Source organism: Equus asinus, chromosome 15 (genome assembly GCF_041296235.1).
Source record: "Equus asinus isolate D_3611 breed Donkey chromosome 15, EquAss-T2T_v2, whole genome shotgun sequence".
In the NCBI taxonomy this organism is placed as follows: domain Eukaryota; kingdom Metazoa; phylum Chordata; class Mammalia; order Perissodactyla; family Equidae; genus Equus; species Equus asinus.
This window is the reverse complement of record NC_091804.1, coordinates 12,734,919-12,751,535: the sequence shown is the minus strand read 5'-3', so window position 1 is coordinate 12,751,535 and position 16,617 is coordinate 12,734,919.

Genomic DNA, 16,617 nt, shown 5'->3' with positions numbered 1-16,617 from the left:
AGTTGTCACATCTACAGTCATTACACTTCCACAAATAAACAGATGTTACAGGTGGATTGTTTTATTGTTGACTGTTAAAAAATGTGTTCCGTATATTCAAGGAAGACATCAAGTGGAATAAACCTACAAGGTGAAAATTTATTCTGAAACTATTCTTTAAAAATTTTTTCTTGTGTGTTTTGTCTACGTTGTTTTGTTTGTCAACACCAGTCCTAACCAGATGAGCAAAACCAACCAAATAACTGGAAGGATTTTTCATGGGGACACAAAGACCCTTTAGGTAATATTCAGGTATAAAAATAAAAGCAAGCTTTATAGTGTCACAATTCTGAAGCAATAGAATACTTTAGAAATTAACACTTAGAGGAGAGCTAAGGATCTTCCACTTTAATGTCATCTTAAAAAGTGAGGAAATATTTAGCCAGATTACAAACTATTTTAATTTTCTGTCACTGACATATTTTGTAAACTTCTCCGCTCCTGACATTGACCTTCACCAAGAACTCGACACTCGGTTTATATTATTTATTTTCCTGAATTCTTCTTAGCCCTTCTTTCTGTCCCATGGACAACTGTGTGTCTCAGCATTACAATACATTTTTGCACAAAGAAGTTGACGTCCAGAGAGAAATTAAACATTCCGAGTGCTTTTCTTCCCAAGCCCTGACACAGAGTGACCCTTGGCATCTCTTCTGCTGGCGCAGAGCTGAAGATGGGGACAGATAACCGGAAGCAACACTCCCCACCCCCCGGAATTCACTCTGCTTTGTGAAGCTCTGAGAAGAATGAAACATTGATGACCTGTAAAATGTACCGTCTAGGGGCTGGGCCCAAAATTTTTGGCCAATAATTCTACGTGAGAGCAACTCACAAAGAACGCATCTGGCACCTCCGAGGGCTCCAGGACTGGACGGCTAGTTCGATCAAGCTACCCACCTTTGGACCATTGTCCAAAATATTCAGCCCTTTACTCCTCCTCCTTCCAAAACTTGCTCTTAAAAATATTGCTTAAAAAAAGTGCTTTACTTAAAAAAGTAAACCTAACAATGTTTTTGAACCTTAAGCCCTAGTTTGAGTTGGTATGTTTCCTTACAATTACCTTTGTGCTTGCTTTTAATTCTGCCCCAAGGAGCAAATTTGACTTTATTAAAAGGAAAAAGAAAACAACACAAACAATAAAAAAAAAGTATTGAGGACAGTGGGGCCTCTAGAAACTGTCTTAAAATCCAATTTACTTGCAGTTCAAATGTGATCAACTGTCGCCATCTGCTGGCTACATTTTGGGTTCTTTTTGTTTGTTCGTTTTTCTCAGAACGAACTGAGGCACACAGGCAGTCATAGAAATGTTTGGATGTGCTGTGTGTGTGTCTATGCAGAAGGCGGGCAATAATTTCCCAGCATTCTGATTTAGCATATTTCTTACCACCTATAGTTAGTTGAGCCCCCACAGTCTATAATTTGGTAGAGGATTTTACATATGGAGTCGTTGTCACAGACAATGCCAAGTGGACACTGAGATAAACAACTGTATTAAGAACCTCTGTTAAATAAGGAGCGGGCACAGGCGATGGCTCACGGCAAGTGCCCACCTCTGAGGCCTCTGTGTGTTTCTCCACCTGGATTGGGACCACAGATGACTCAAGCCCATGAATATAACCATCTCCCTCTAGAATCCACTTTTCTGAGTGCCCAGGGTTTCCTGACAGTTTTGTAGTTAACACAGGAGGTTTTAACTAATGTACTCCTCCTCCCAGAGTCACACCCAGGCTAACTGACCAAGGCTTCTCCAAATACAAGATTAGCAAACTTATTTGGAGGGCTTTCCCCAAACACATGTATTTCAGCCTCACAACAACCTGAAGAGGTAGCTATTAAAACCCTGTTTTATAGATGAAGACATTGAGATCCACGCAAGTTGATGACAGAGCTGGTAAGGATAGAGTCAGGACTCGAACCCAGTTCCCCGAGCCCCGTGTCAACCACAACACCACGCCGGGCCCTCTAGGGGTCTGTGTGCTGCACTCAGCCAACAGGACTGCTCCTTTCTCAGCTTGGAGCTGGGAGTAAACTAACCACTTCCCGTTCCCAACTTGTCTCCACTGAAACTTCTCCTTCAGTATTTGTCTTCAAAACCACTTATTCAAAAAGCTTTCTGAATTCTTTCTCTCTGACCCCTGGGAATATGCTTGTCCTATAAAATTTCATTTGGCAGCTTATCTGCTTTGTGTCCTTCTGCTGTTCACTAAAAATAAAATTGTTTGACTTTCCTCCACTGTCGGAGTGTATTTTCTGAGGACAAAAAGTGATTATTTTTCTTCTGATGCTTCCACATAAGTGGTAAATGAAGGCTCCATGAGCAAGTACCTCTCGTACACAGGGATACGCCCAGGGCTTCAGGAAAACATATGTGTGTATTTTTGCATTATTGGACCCTGTGAGCCAATGATATTTCTTTATCTGTTCTGTAAGCTGCAAGACGCACCTGTGGAAGGCAGAGGGGAAGTTGAACTTACAAGGAAGATCCAACGAAGCTGCGCCCATCCATCAGGGAGCTTTGGAGTAAGTATTATCCATCAGAGCTGAGCCTGGGCAGGCGAACATGGCCAGGCGGGGGATCCAGGTGCCACATGTCCCTGTCAACCATTGTGGCACAAACCCTGTCTGTACCTCACACACAGGCCTGTTTCTTACAATCCACCTCATACGAGCTGTGCTTTCGTATGGAACGAGCGGTTCACCTATCTACTGATGGATAGGCTCTCTCTTTTGTAGAAAATTGACTAAAATATGGAGCAGCTGCCCCAATGTCCATAATCTATGTGTTAAGTTGATCCTCTGAGAACATGACCAGAAAAGGAAGCATGCAAATTAAGAGCCATCCCTTTCCATTTCTCCAGGAAAATGTCAAAAGGACTTCCAAATGTTCCTTAAGTTCCTTGCAGGACGTAAGAGGAGAAGGGGCCACAGGACATACTCCCGTCCTTCAGAAAGGAGAGGGCAACATCTGCTTTCCCATCACCACCACAAGCTAACTCCTTGGTTGTCTCTATGGATCAGTTCAGGTCTTCTGAGAAGCAGATGCCTACAGAGAAACAAGTATGCAAAAACTTGGGGGAAATTCCTGGGAAGTATAAGAGGAGAGGAAACAAAAGCAGGGAGGGAAAGCCTTTGGCCCACAAAGCTGGTCTGATACCTGTGAAAGACGAGAGAAAAAGTAGGACTGGTAGGATGATCCTCAGAGCAAACCACAGCTCTGAGAAAGTCTTGGCTGGCGCAATGGGTGGCCCCAGAGCAAAGATTGCTCATTAGAAGGAGTCTTACTTTAGGAGCGATAACCTGGCTCTGTTTCCTCACTGTACTCTAATAGGCTAGGGATAGCTCAGGGAGAGCACATCTCTGCATGAATGATGCTGTGGATTCCGAAGATACGGCAGCTGGAGGCTGTCAGCTAATATACTCTTCATTGAAGAGTCTCTCTCGAAGGGAGATCTGAATGGTGTGCTCCCTTAACTGCCATATATGGTTACCTTGCAACACTGAATATTCAAGAATGGGCTCAGTGAACTTAAAAAGACACATTAAGTTAATTCCCTCCATTTCTCTTCCATACTCACTTTCTTCCTGATCCCAAAGGAAGGTCTCCAACCACATGCCGCAAATTGACAGCTGATTCAATTGAAACTTGAATCAACAGACCATTTAAGAAACAGCACCTTAACCACGGGAAATATCTAAGCATTTTAACTACTGTGTGATTCAAATGTAAGCTTGAGTCCACAAATGTCTAATGAATTTAAAAACTATGAGCCAGACGCTCTGCTAGATCAGCAGAATCAAGTTAAATCAGGCAAAATCTTGAAAGGCCCATAGGGTGTCACATTCTGGATAACTGAAGAATGACATTTTAGTGCTGATTTTTGTGCTTCCAATCATTTCTATCTTTTTATTTAGTATAACTTTGTGTCAAAGCAAAATCCACATGTCAAATTGAAATAATGCATAAAATCTTAGATGAAAAGCAATCCTCGGGACCAGCTCCGTGGCCGAGTGGTTAAGTTCGCGTGCTCCGCTGCAGCAGCCCAGGGTTCAGATCCTGGGCGCGGACATGGCACCACTTGTCAGGCCACGTTGAGGCGGCGTCCCACATCCCACAACTGGAAGGACCTGCAACTAAGATATACAACTATGTACAGGAGAGGTTTGGGGAGATAAAGCAGAAAAAAAAAAAAAAAAGATTAGCAACAGTTGTTAGCCCAGGTGCCAATCCTTAAAAAAAAAGAAAAGAAAAGGAAGATTGGCAACAGTTGTTAGCTTAGGTGCCAATCTTTAAAAAAAAAAAAGAAAAGAAAAGCAATCCTCTTCTGTCTTAATTCCATTCTTGAGGTGACTGTTTCTAAGCTTCATTTTTGAGGTGACTATTTCTATAGATTTCTGTTCTACTCTTGATGTGGATTAAGGCTGCCCCAGCTAGAGAAGCCCAAGGTGACCTGGCCTACATGCCAAACTATACGACCCAGTGGACTTTTTTTATGGTATGAATTAGGACCGTCCCAGGGAGAGAAGCCCCGGGCATCCTCACCTACGTGCCGATCTATATGGCCAGATTCGTATCTAAAGTTATATGACCACACAATAACCAGACCCCATCTGCACTGAAATCATTTAATGACTGTTTACATCATCTTTTCTTTTTTTTTCCAGTAAAAATAAGTCACGTACCCATGCCTTATAAAATTAGCCCTAACCCTCAACTCAGGGCAGCAGCAGGAGCTCTGAACGCCCATGGGTCCTGTCCCCATGCCAGCGGGGGCAGCAGCAGCTGCTCTGCCTGCCCACGGGCCCTGTCCCCATGCCAGCGGGGGCAGCAAAAGCGGCGGCAGCAGAAGCTCTGACTGCCCATGGGTCCTGTCCCCATGCTATTCCACACTATTCTCTAAATAAAAGAGCACTACTGCCAGATCTTGAGAGTCTAAGAAATCTTTCTTTCGACTCCTCGGCTCACCGACCCTGCATCACTCTTACTGGTGCTTCGTTCACATCTCCAAATACTATGTTTCTACCAATGTCTGTTGAACTATCAACTAGACCTTAACTTCTGACTTTTTGCTTTGTTGAACTCCTCCAGAATATTACCAGCCCAAATGTAAATAAAGCAAAGCTAAATTTGCTAAAAATTAGTGCAGTAAGGGAGAATAGCACCTTGAGAGAGTTTTAGCAGTGTCTCAGAGGCGAAGGTCAGAATATATCTTTCTAGGTTTTCAAGGTCTCTGCCTGAGTGGTTTAAGCAATTGGGACTGGACATTAATTGTTACATAGTGAGATGAAGATCTTAAAATAAGTCTGGATACGAAAATGTATGACAAGCGAGATGTTTTCCCAAGTGAGCTGTTATCTCAAAAAAATTGATCTGCTGGAATTTCCTGAAGGCAATAGTAGAGTTATTTATTGATGAATAATCTTCTCTTAACTCAGCTAAAGTTTTTCTGGTACAAACAACTAAGTCATGTTGACATAGGTTACCTCCACTTTTTGTCCTAATTTCTGGGTAATCTTGACGCAGGCGGTCACAGTTCTCAGTGACCTCAAGATTTAGCCCACTTCCCACTGCGTCTTCCTTCCCCACCTATTCTCAATGGTTATATCACTGTTTTTAATGTTTCTCTGGTTATGCTGGTAATTTTAAGTAGCTCTTTTAACTCTCCGTTTCTTATTCTATCAGTTCTAGTCTTTGACTCTCACTTTGCGAGATGAGTTATTAGGACTGCTACTTTTCCTACGTTTCTTCCCCATTCTCTTCTACCAATTTCTGCCAGCTGGGCTGTGCTCCAAGGTTTAAAACATTTGCATTATGCTTTTAAACATAATTAAATGTTCTGAGCTGTCACTAATGATTGTCAACAACTTGAAAATAATGAGATATGTTTATATGAATAAGAGAAGAACAAATTTGTACAATCATTCACCATGTGCAGCACAAAATTTTAAGTTCTTTGTGTATATTAACTAATGTCAACCTAATAGTAGACATGATTATTAGCTCAATTTTACAAATAAGGAACCTGGGACATCAAAAGGTTTAGTATCTTGCCCAAAATGATTTGCTGATTATGCTTCTAAAATATTATACCTCAATTCCCTACCCTAAAATAGACACTCTGATTCTGCCACAAGTCTCCATTAGTCCAGCGCACACAGCTTTTCCTAACTCAGGGCCATCTCAGAGGCTGCTCTCTCTGGTTAGAGTTTCCTTCCTCTCCCAAACCTTCATCTGGCCAGTTCTTATGTATCATGCAGATCTCAGCTAAAATCAGTTTCTCGGAGAGGAGTTCTCTGACCACCGTATAGCAGAAAGTCCTTCTGCTTATTTCTCTCATGGCATCCATTCTGCTCTCCCCTAGAAGTCGGCACAATTTGTAAATACCTAATCCTTTTTGTGTGTATCAGTATAAAGCCTCTCTTTCCTTCTCAACAAGATTCATGATGCCCTGCTTTTTACTATGGCCTAGGCTCGTGCTTGACACCAATTAATTTCTCTACATGTCATGGACTAGAGAGGTTGATAAATATAATTTTATTTTCAAAGTTAAATACCATGCTATTAACATGGAAATTTCATTGGCTATTCAGTGTAGAATAGTGGGATGAATTTGTATTCAATCTAAGACTTGTAACAGAAATTAATTTTTAATACATCTATAATAGTCACTTGCTTTCCTGAAATTTGATTCGCATACATATAATGAATAAAGGACAGATGAATAATCCTCTGAGCCATGGAACATAACAATAATAATAAACATTTGTGGAGCTCTCAGCACCTTGTAGTGCTTTCACAATGCACATGCATTATGCCATTTATTCTTCCCAATGACACTGGGATGTTGTCAAGTAACTTACTCAGGGTTACACAAACCACACGTGGCAGGGAGGCAGCAGTTTTCAGCCCCAGGTCCACTGCCCTCACTAAGACCTTCCAACCTTCTCTTCCTCATTCACATTCTGAAGCAGCATTTCCCCTGAGGGCTGTCTTGCCTTTAACAATGGGATTGTTTTCATGTTAATATCAGTCATTTTGACTTGTCTGCAACATTCAAAACACTCATTTCAGCAGCAGTAACTTTGATCTTTAAATCAGGTATTTGATAAAAGATAAGTAAATTATTCCGACACCATAGTGTTTAGGGGAGAGCAAAATTCCTTGCAGGAGACTTAGCCAATTTCTAGAAGAAGCTTCATAAAGAGGAAACAGAGTTCAGCCTTAACGTCATAGTAGGATGTTTGGGGGTGGGGGTGGGTTGAGTTTCAAACTGTTAGCTAAGACTATGGTGGTAATCTTATTGCAATATATAAGTATATTAAATCAACATGTACATCTTAAACTTACACAATGTTATATGTCAATTATATCTCAATAAAGTTGGGGGAAAACAAAAAACAGCCAATACTCTCAGCAGCTTGGGCCTGGCTGCACAGCCCAGTAATTGGGATAGAATCTGGGTTGGACACCAACATTGTCTATCACACCAGCCACTAATTCTTAAAAATGTGAAAAACCCCCTTTCTGAAACATCAACCATCACCCTTGGAATGACTTAGCACAATTATAAACCTGTTAAGTATAAGCTAAATTTAGGATAAATTTCATTCCTGTTTGAGTGACAGTAAGTCACGTGTCAATGCACTTTTACACAAATTGCCCTATATAATTAGTTTCATCTTTAAAAGTTCAGATTGTCACTTTCCACATCCTCCTCCCATCTCACTCACCTGTCACCTAGATTTTCTAGTACACTTAAGCTGATTATTACACATAGAGAAGAGTTTGGAAGTTCTAGAGAAACATAGGAACATACGTAATTGCAGGAAGTTGAGGAAGGAAATAGCACAATTCAAGACCTTCGAGTCATTCCCAATCTCTAGAGCACAGAGTTCATTCAGGGAAATGATGAGAGATTAGGTTAGGAAATGAAGGCAGAACCCAGGTCACAAGAGGCCTTGAATAATATAAAAATAGTTTGACCATTATCTTCAAGACAATGGGTCTATTAGTTTCCCGGAGCTGCTATAGCAAATTACCACAAATTCGGCAGTTTAAAACAACAAGAATTTATTTTCTCACAGTTGTGGAGTTTGGAATCAAGGTGTCAGCAGGGCCACACTCCCTATGGAGGTTCCAGAGGAGAATCCCTTCCTTGCCTCTTCCAGATTCTGGTAGCTCTTAGCAATCCTTGACTGTGGCCCCATCTCTCTCTGCTCTGTCACATTGCCTTCTCCAACATCCGTCTGGCTCCCTCTGCCTCTCTCTCATAAAGACATTTGTGATGGCATTTAGGGCCCACTGAGATAATCTGGAATAAACTCATCTCATGATCCTTGATTTAATTACATCTGCAAAGACCCTTTTTCCAAATAAGGTGAGTGACAGTCACAGGTCCCAGAGATTAGGATGTAGACATATCTTTGGGAATCATTATCAGCCTTCCACAATGAGAGGCATGGAATCATTTAAATCAGAGGATCTTGATCAAATTTATGTTTAGAGAAAAGAACTCTACAGCATTATAGACATGGATTAGATAGAGTTAATACTAGAGGCGGGAGACTTTAGAGAAGGCTTGGTCAATGGTCCAGATGCTTAACGGTGAGGAATTGTAGAAACACACTGGTGGTGGGAAAGGAGAGAGGTGGCCAAAGATATAATTGGCAGAATTGAAGGACAAATTAGATGTATGGATGAGAGAGATCTAGGAGCTTGAGATGACTCTAAGTGTTCTGGACTGGGTAACTGCACGGACAGTCTGCCTTTCACTGAGGTAGGCCATATGTGGAGGGGCAGGCTTGGTTGAAAGGACTGTGGGTTCACTTCTGAGAGAAGTGCAGGAGGAGGAATACAGAAGAGGTGCACAGTCCAGTATGGTTCTTAACAGATCTCTCCAGAAGATGGCTCTCATACCTTTTCTTTGCTTCCTATTTCCATCTTAGTTGGAAAAATAATTGCAAGTTTACAGTGACACAACACACTGATACATGACTTAAATGTCTCTCTATAGGTTGGTAAATCCAATCCATAATGTAGAAATTATTTCCTGTCCTGCCTCCTTGGGGCATCAGGATATTACATCTGGATTCCAGAATTCTATATTAAACATTCAGGGAGGGAAGCCTATTGTAGGATGTGGTGCACAGCTGTATTGATCCTTGGCAATCTGCTTATGATTTCTGAATGTTTTGAGGTGTGACTGTAAAATACGCAAGGGGAGTTGTCTAAGAGATACCCAAGTGTTGTGTACCTGCCAGCGTAATCTAAAGACATTCTGTAAGAAGAAATGTTCCATTATAGTAATCCAAAAATAGCAATCCAAAAAGATAAAGATAAAATAACCCCTGATACATATTTAGAAGAGTTTCAAGAGATTAAAAAAGAAAGAAAAACCTCAAGGAAAAGATGTAGGAATCAATAAGAGGAGATCAAAATATCAGTTCTATTACCAATAAGACCATATTTGAAAATATTATTTTATGTATCAGTTAATAGACTTCCTAATAATTTTCCTGAAGTTTATTCCTTTGGACAACCCTAACACCAAGGGAGAGTTTGGGTCTTGAAGCAGACATGTTGAGTTCCCTTAGGAACACTTGTGCCGTTGTTTTGTGTGCCCTCCCCCACCTTTAATGTACCTTACTTTTGACTCCCAGAACCTGTGGCCCCTCTACAGAGGACTCCTGTGGGCTCCTGGAGCAATTTGCACGTTAGACAGAGGTAGAAGTGCCTGGGGCAGACTTTGGCCAACTGACAAGCTGAAGGAATGAAAGCCCAGCTTCTTCATTTCAGGACAGTTTTGAGACAGAACTTACAGGCCCTAGATCCCTTGTGGGGTCAGGTGAATCTTCCCTCCTTGGCACTTGACTCTTGCTTGACTTCCCTCCTTCTGCTTCCCCTACTCCCCTGCCGCCTTGCCTCCAGGAGCACTACCTATTTCAAGTGCTTGTGCATGCTTCCCTGCCGTGGGGGTTTACTTCTGGGGAACCCAAGCCAACTCAGGGGTCTAGAACAGGTGCCGTTACTTAGGGTCTGCTTCAACACTGGAATCTGTAAGCAGCTCTATTTCGTCTTGCTATTACCTTTCAATTCCAGACCCTTCCAGATGTCATTTCTAAACTGGCAAGATCTCCTCCCTTTCAAGTTGAGTGCATTCTTTTCTGGAAATCATGAGAGCACCACAGATGGCCTTATGATATAAATAATTAGTTACAAAGACAATTATTGCTCATCTGTGATGAATCAAACTTCTTTTTATTTAGTCAACAACAAGCTGGACAAAGGCATTAATTGCCCCTGTGTCTGTGCAGCCACACATTTTAGAAAGTTGCCCTGTATCTCTGCCTCATAGGGTCATATGCTGAATATTTATCTGAAATGTCACTATCCATATACTCTCAGACTATCTGTTTCTATGTTAATATTTTTCTTGGCAGTTGGTCACAGGCTCTGCAACCAAAACTGAAGCCTTTATTTACAATAGCTTCACATTTCAGTACTTTTCTTAATGTCCTTCATAAAAGCAATTGCTCCTCTGATGATTTAATTAAGATACCCCCAAAAGACAAAACAAGTCCTTCAACATCCTCTTTTAACTATGAGGCAGATGACCTCTTGTTTTGGATTCAGTTTTATGAAAACCAATAATTTCATCATCCTTTCTGACTATTATTCACTTAAGCTGAGATGATTATCCTCATAACTCAATGATAATTTGGCCTCAGAAGCACATAAAGATATGTGTTGCTAAATAAAATGATCAATGGAAAGTACGCTGGACTAGGAGGAAGAAAAACCCAGCTATCTTTCTACATATGCTTTGACTTGCCTAATGACCAAGGCAAAGTCACTGAACCTTTAACTCAAGTGTCAAAGGAAGGAGTTTGGCATCATTATCTCCAAAGTCTACTTTAGCTCCAAAGTCCCTTGACTGAGAGTTTTAGTTAGACCTGATCAGACCAAACACACATTAACCTTTGGAAAATATTACAAATTAGTATTTTTACTGTTGATTCTCAAAGTGTGATCCTTGAATTAGCAATATCAGCATCAGCCGAGGACTTGTCAAACAACAGATTATTGGCCTCACCCCAGACCTACTTAATCAGAAACTCTGGGGATGGGGCCCAGCAGTCTAATGACCGCCAAAGTCTGAGACCCACTGATTCATAAAATACACATCAAAAACCATCATCATGGTAACAATGACTGAACTTTACCAAACAAGAGCCGGTGGTCCTCAAAATTACTAAACGGGGTTTCCAATGGCCACCCAAGAGATTTAATTCAATAGGTTTGGAATAGCTTCTGTGAATCCACCATTTAAATAAACACCCCAGAAGATTACAGGGAGCAAACTTCAGATAGTAAATACCCAAAAAGCAGCGACTGAGCTGCTCCTTTCTCTTCCTGACATCTGGCACAGAGTGAGTGTTAAAGAACTGATTGATGGAGGAAAGAAAGAAAGGATCCGGGTGATGAGAGAGGTAAATAGAGCAAGAGAAATACCTGCATATCATGTCGCTCCTAGTCCCTCCATGCTGGGATGTCAAGAACAGTGTCAGTGCCCCCATCTGTTGCATGTTCATTGCTAGAATATTAAGTCCCACTAAAACAAGTAACAAATTGTTATTGAGAACAAGAATCATGTTTTTGATGTATTTTTGCATAAGTGGTGAGATGGAACAAGGCATTATTATAACATCCTACTCATTATGGAGCAAAGGACAGGCTATACTGGATACATACAAAAGCTAAGGGTCAACAAGAAAAAGCAGATGATCCTCTGTCCTCCCATTACCTCACAGGGAGGGAAACTACACACTTCTGCTACTCCACTTTCTTACAGTACAAGCACAAGTTTGACTTATTATGTGGGGGGGAAGCACTGAGGATTCATACAAGAAGCCATCTGAATTCACAGGATGTGACAGCTTTAAAATATGTCCACTAATTGTCACTCCTCCTTCAAAAATGTGAAGCCTAAAGATCCTCTCTTTGAATTCTCAGATATAGTGACTCACTCCTAGCATCTTCACTGATCTTCACTGGGCTCTCTCACATGTCTTTGGCCAGAGTTGGGTGGAATCAATTGACCCATCTCAGCTCCATGTAGTCTCTCAACCTCCAACAGTCTAGCCTACGCTGCTTCTCATGGTGGCGAAGGAAGATTTCAAAAATGTAAATGGAAACGTGCAAGACTTCTTGAGGCCCAGGCTCAGAACGAGCACGCTCACTCTGCCACATTCTACTGGCCAAGGCAAGTCACACATTCAAATTGTAGGGAAATAGATTCCACCTCTTTCTAGGAGAAACTGCAAAGTCACATTGCAAAGGGCATGGATACAGGAAGAATGAAAAACTGTAGCCATTGTTGCAATCAATATTTCAAATTCCCCAAAGCCTTTACCTGATATAAAGGAGAATCAATAATTATTTTATCAAAAATATGCTTTGCTACATAGTTTATTTAAACTGTCTTAAATAGTCTAAAATAACTATCGATGGATAGCATTGTCCAAGTCTGGAAACTGAGACAGAGATGTCAAATAACTTCCCTAATTTAAATAAATAATGGGTTTGACAATGCAAACAAATACACCCGATACCAAAGACACTAATACTTTGCTTTTCAGTAAATTAAAGAAGTAAACAAATTAAAAGTCATTAGGCTGCAACAGTTGTGAACATATTAGTAATGCATTCACATCTGTGTCTGTGGCATGTAGTAGGTATTCATTAAATATTAGTATTCCGTCAATAGCCAGAAGTGAACTTGTTGATGGAAATTAGAGATACACATACATACACACACACATATTATGTTTTTGGTATTACTCATGCCCCTAAGTTTTGTGAAATACTCACATATCTTTATTTGAATCTGCTTTTTGTGCTTTAGTTACTGTGATGGTCGTTGCCTGTTTGTTCTCAATCCCCACTTCTAGGCATCTCTGCTCTGCTCTATTCTGCATCGTAGGCAGCTAACAGCCCCTCCTTGACAGTGGTGTCTAATAGGTTTCTGCTGATGGGAGAACTGGGTGAGATATTCAAAGTTGAGAGGAAAGGAGAGGTGAATGTCCTCTGACTTCTGATTTCTGTAAGTGTCTCCAGTAGCAGCAGAGGCTAGAGCATGGGGTGTCCAACCACACATCAGTATGTGAAAGCACACTGGGCTCCATCCCAGAGGCCTTAGCAGCTCCTCATTCTGGCTGTCACTCCTCCTCCCTTTGGCTCATCCAGCTCCATTTTTTTGTTTTCCTCTTCCATCCCTTCCAGAATCTGTGTAACCAATTCTCTTTATTAAATTCCCTCTATTTATATAACGAGAGAGGTTTCTGTTTTCATAACTGGAAATTAACTCATTTAGGGAGAGCATGAAGTGCTTGAAACTGTATGCAAAATGCTGTGGGTGTCTGAATTTTCAAGAAAAGAGGTTCCAATCCTTATTTTACATTTCTCAGAGGGAACCAATCCTTCAAGAAATTAAGAGTTAATTTATTAAAGGGTCCAAATTCTGGAAAGGCATTCTGTGTAGCTGTCACTTTTCCATGCAGCTTTTGAACTCCTGACAATAGGGGCTTCCCTCCTACCGCTACCTTCCTAAAATTGTCTTATTAATAGTGAGCAATTCCTCGATGGCTGGACACATTTTTGCTCCTTGAGCACGCTCAACAGAGCATTTTTTCCAATTCACACATAAAGATTAACCATCTCTTTAAAGGGAGCAGTGTTACAAAGCTGCATTCTATATGAGTGGTAGTAAAAGACGGCACACTGTGCACATTTAAACCATATTCCACTTCAAAGGTTTAGAAGCTTCCTTAGAAGAAAGTTCTATAGTACAGTCACTCACAAAACTAGGACTGGAGGACAAGGAGCCTAGTCTCATTCCCACATTTAACAAGCTGTGTGAGCTTGGGGAAGTCACCTAGCTTCTCTGAACCAGAGATTCCATCTGTAAAACGCAGAGGTTGGGCTAGTTAATCTCTGAAAGATAGTCTTTCATTTACAATATTCTTCGATTCAAAATTTGAATATATAAGTCAATTAAAAGCCTCCAACTGTGCATCTAGACACAGCTCAAATGTACCACAGGGCATGTCTTTGAAAAACTAAGAGGGCTATCAACAGAAAGATGGTGTGGCATTCCCTTAAAGAAAACAACATTTTTCTTCAGTAGTATTCACACTTTTGTTTATAGGGTGGGTGTGTGCATATACATCTGAATACATATGGGTGTATGTGCACGCATGTTCATAGTTACCTGTGTACATATAAAGATTGTTTACGGCATTTGTGTATGTGCATTTTTATAGCGTGTGTAGGTGCACGCATGTCTATGGGGCTCGTGTGTGTCTCTACAGAGATCAACTGCATTAATATCCTCAATTAATGGCCTCTCTGCATCAATGCCCTTTGGCAGTGTCCTCCCAAACTGACTCCGGCCTTGGTAACAAAGTGAATTTGCAATGGGCTATAAACAAACTTGACGTGAGCAAAGACTTGAATAAGTGCTTAAGCATTTTTCCTTCCTCTCTTAGACCCCTGCAACACCATAAGAACATGCCTATGCTAGCCTCTTGCAGGATGAGACATACGGAGTTGAACCAGTCATCCCAGTTGAGGCCATCCCAGAACAGCCAACAGCCTATGCTACTCTATATGTAAATAATCCTTAACCAAGACCCAAAAATCTGCCCAGCCAAGCTGAGCCAACATCAGTAAAATTACCTGGCTGACCTATTGCTCTCATGAGTAGCAATAAATTTTTTTTAAGTCACTGAGTTTTGGAGTAGTATCATTGTTGCAACGCATATTTGATATATCTAACTGAAGCTTTGAGATTGTAGACAAACCTCTGTGTGTATGTTCATTTTTCAGAAGTGACAGTTTATAGCATCTAAGTCCATCTGGCTTTCTTTCCTACCTCCTATTGCTCTTGATCTAAATCAAAGTAGCCAACAGCAACAACAAACGAAAGTAACAATCAAGGCTTTAATCACTCAAAGGCATTAGATGCATTGTTCCTAGCAGGTTCTTCTTCAAGGAAATGCCATGTTAATGGTTCAACAGTAGTGGGATAGAGCACCTCACACAGCATCAGCTCTCTAAATATGGAATATCCACAAGATGGATAGACATCTTTGAGTGCATACAGCAGCAGTAAGGAGCTCTTCAGTGATCAGGGATGGTGACATCTTTGATGGACAACAGCTACACAGCTGTCATTTTTTTTTTTTAAAGATTGGCACCTAAGCTAACATCTGTTGCCAATCTTCTTTTTCTTCTTCTCCCCAAAGCCCCCCAGTACATAGTTGTGTATTCTACTTGTAGGTCCTTCTGGTTCTGCTATGTGGGATACCCCCTCAGCATGGCCTGATGAGCAGTGCCATGTCCACATCCAGGATCCGAACCATTGAAACCTTGGGCTGCCAAAGTGGAGCACGCAACCTTAATCACTTGGCTGCGGGACTGGCCCCTCAGCTATCACTTTGAATGTGACAACAGGAGACTTCAACACACCAATTCAGAAGACAAGACCAATGGCCAATTCAAGAACCTTCCAATCATTGTGCTACCCTTAGCTCTCAGAGTGACTGGACACGTCCTGGGGAGCGTGAAGTCCCTGAGATGATTAAAGAAAAGCCCAGGGCAAGATGGCTTCACTGGGGAATTCTACCAAACATTTAAAGAAGAATTAACACCAAAACTTCTCAAACTTTTCAAAAACTTGAAGAGGAAGGAATACTCCCAAACTCATTTTACAAGATCAGAATTACACTGCCACCAAAGTCAGATAAGGGCACTACAAAAAATCTACAGACCAATATCCTTGATGAATATAGATGCAAAAATTCTCAATAAAATGCTAGCAAACCAAATTCAACAGCACATTAAAAAGATTACATACTCTGATCAAGTGGGATTTATCCCCTTGCATTCTGGGAGTCAAGGATGGTTCAATATAGGCAAATCAATAAATATGGTAAACCACCCTAATCGAATGAATGATAAAAATCATATAATCATCTCAATAGATGAGAAAGCATTTGACAAAATTCAAAATCATTTCATGATAAAAAAAAGTCTCAACAAACTGGGTTGGAACAACTGAGAAGGAACATACCTCAACATAATAAAGGCCATATATGACAAACCTGCAGCTAACACCATACTCAATGGTGACAGGTTTAGAGGTTTCTTGCTAAAATAATGAAAAAGACAAAAGTACCCACTCTCACTACTCCTATTTAACATAGTACTGGAAGTCCCAGCCAGACTAATTAGGCAAGAAAAAGAAATAAAAGCCATCCAAATCAGAAAGAAGTAAAATTGTCTCTATTTGCAGATGATATGATCTTATATCTAGAAAATCCTAAAGACTCTACCAAAAAACCTGTTAGAATAAACTAATTCAGTAAAGTTGCAGGATACAAAATCAACATACAAAAATCAGTTGTGTTTTTATACACTAACAATAAACTATCTAAAAAAGAAAAGAATACAATTCCATTTATAATAGTGTAAAAAAATAATAAAATACTTAGGGAAAAATTAACCAAGGAGATTAAGAT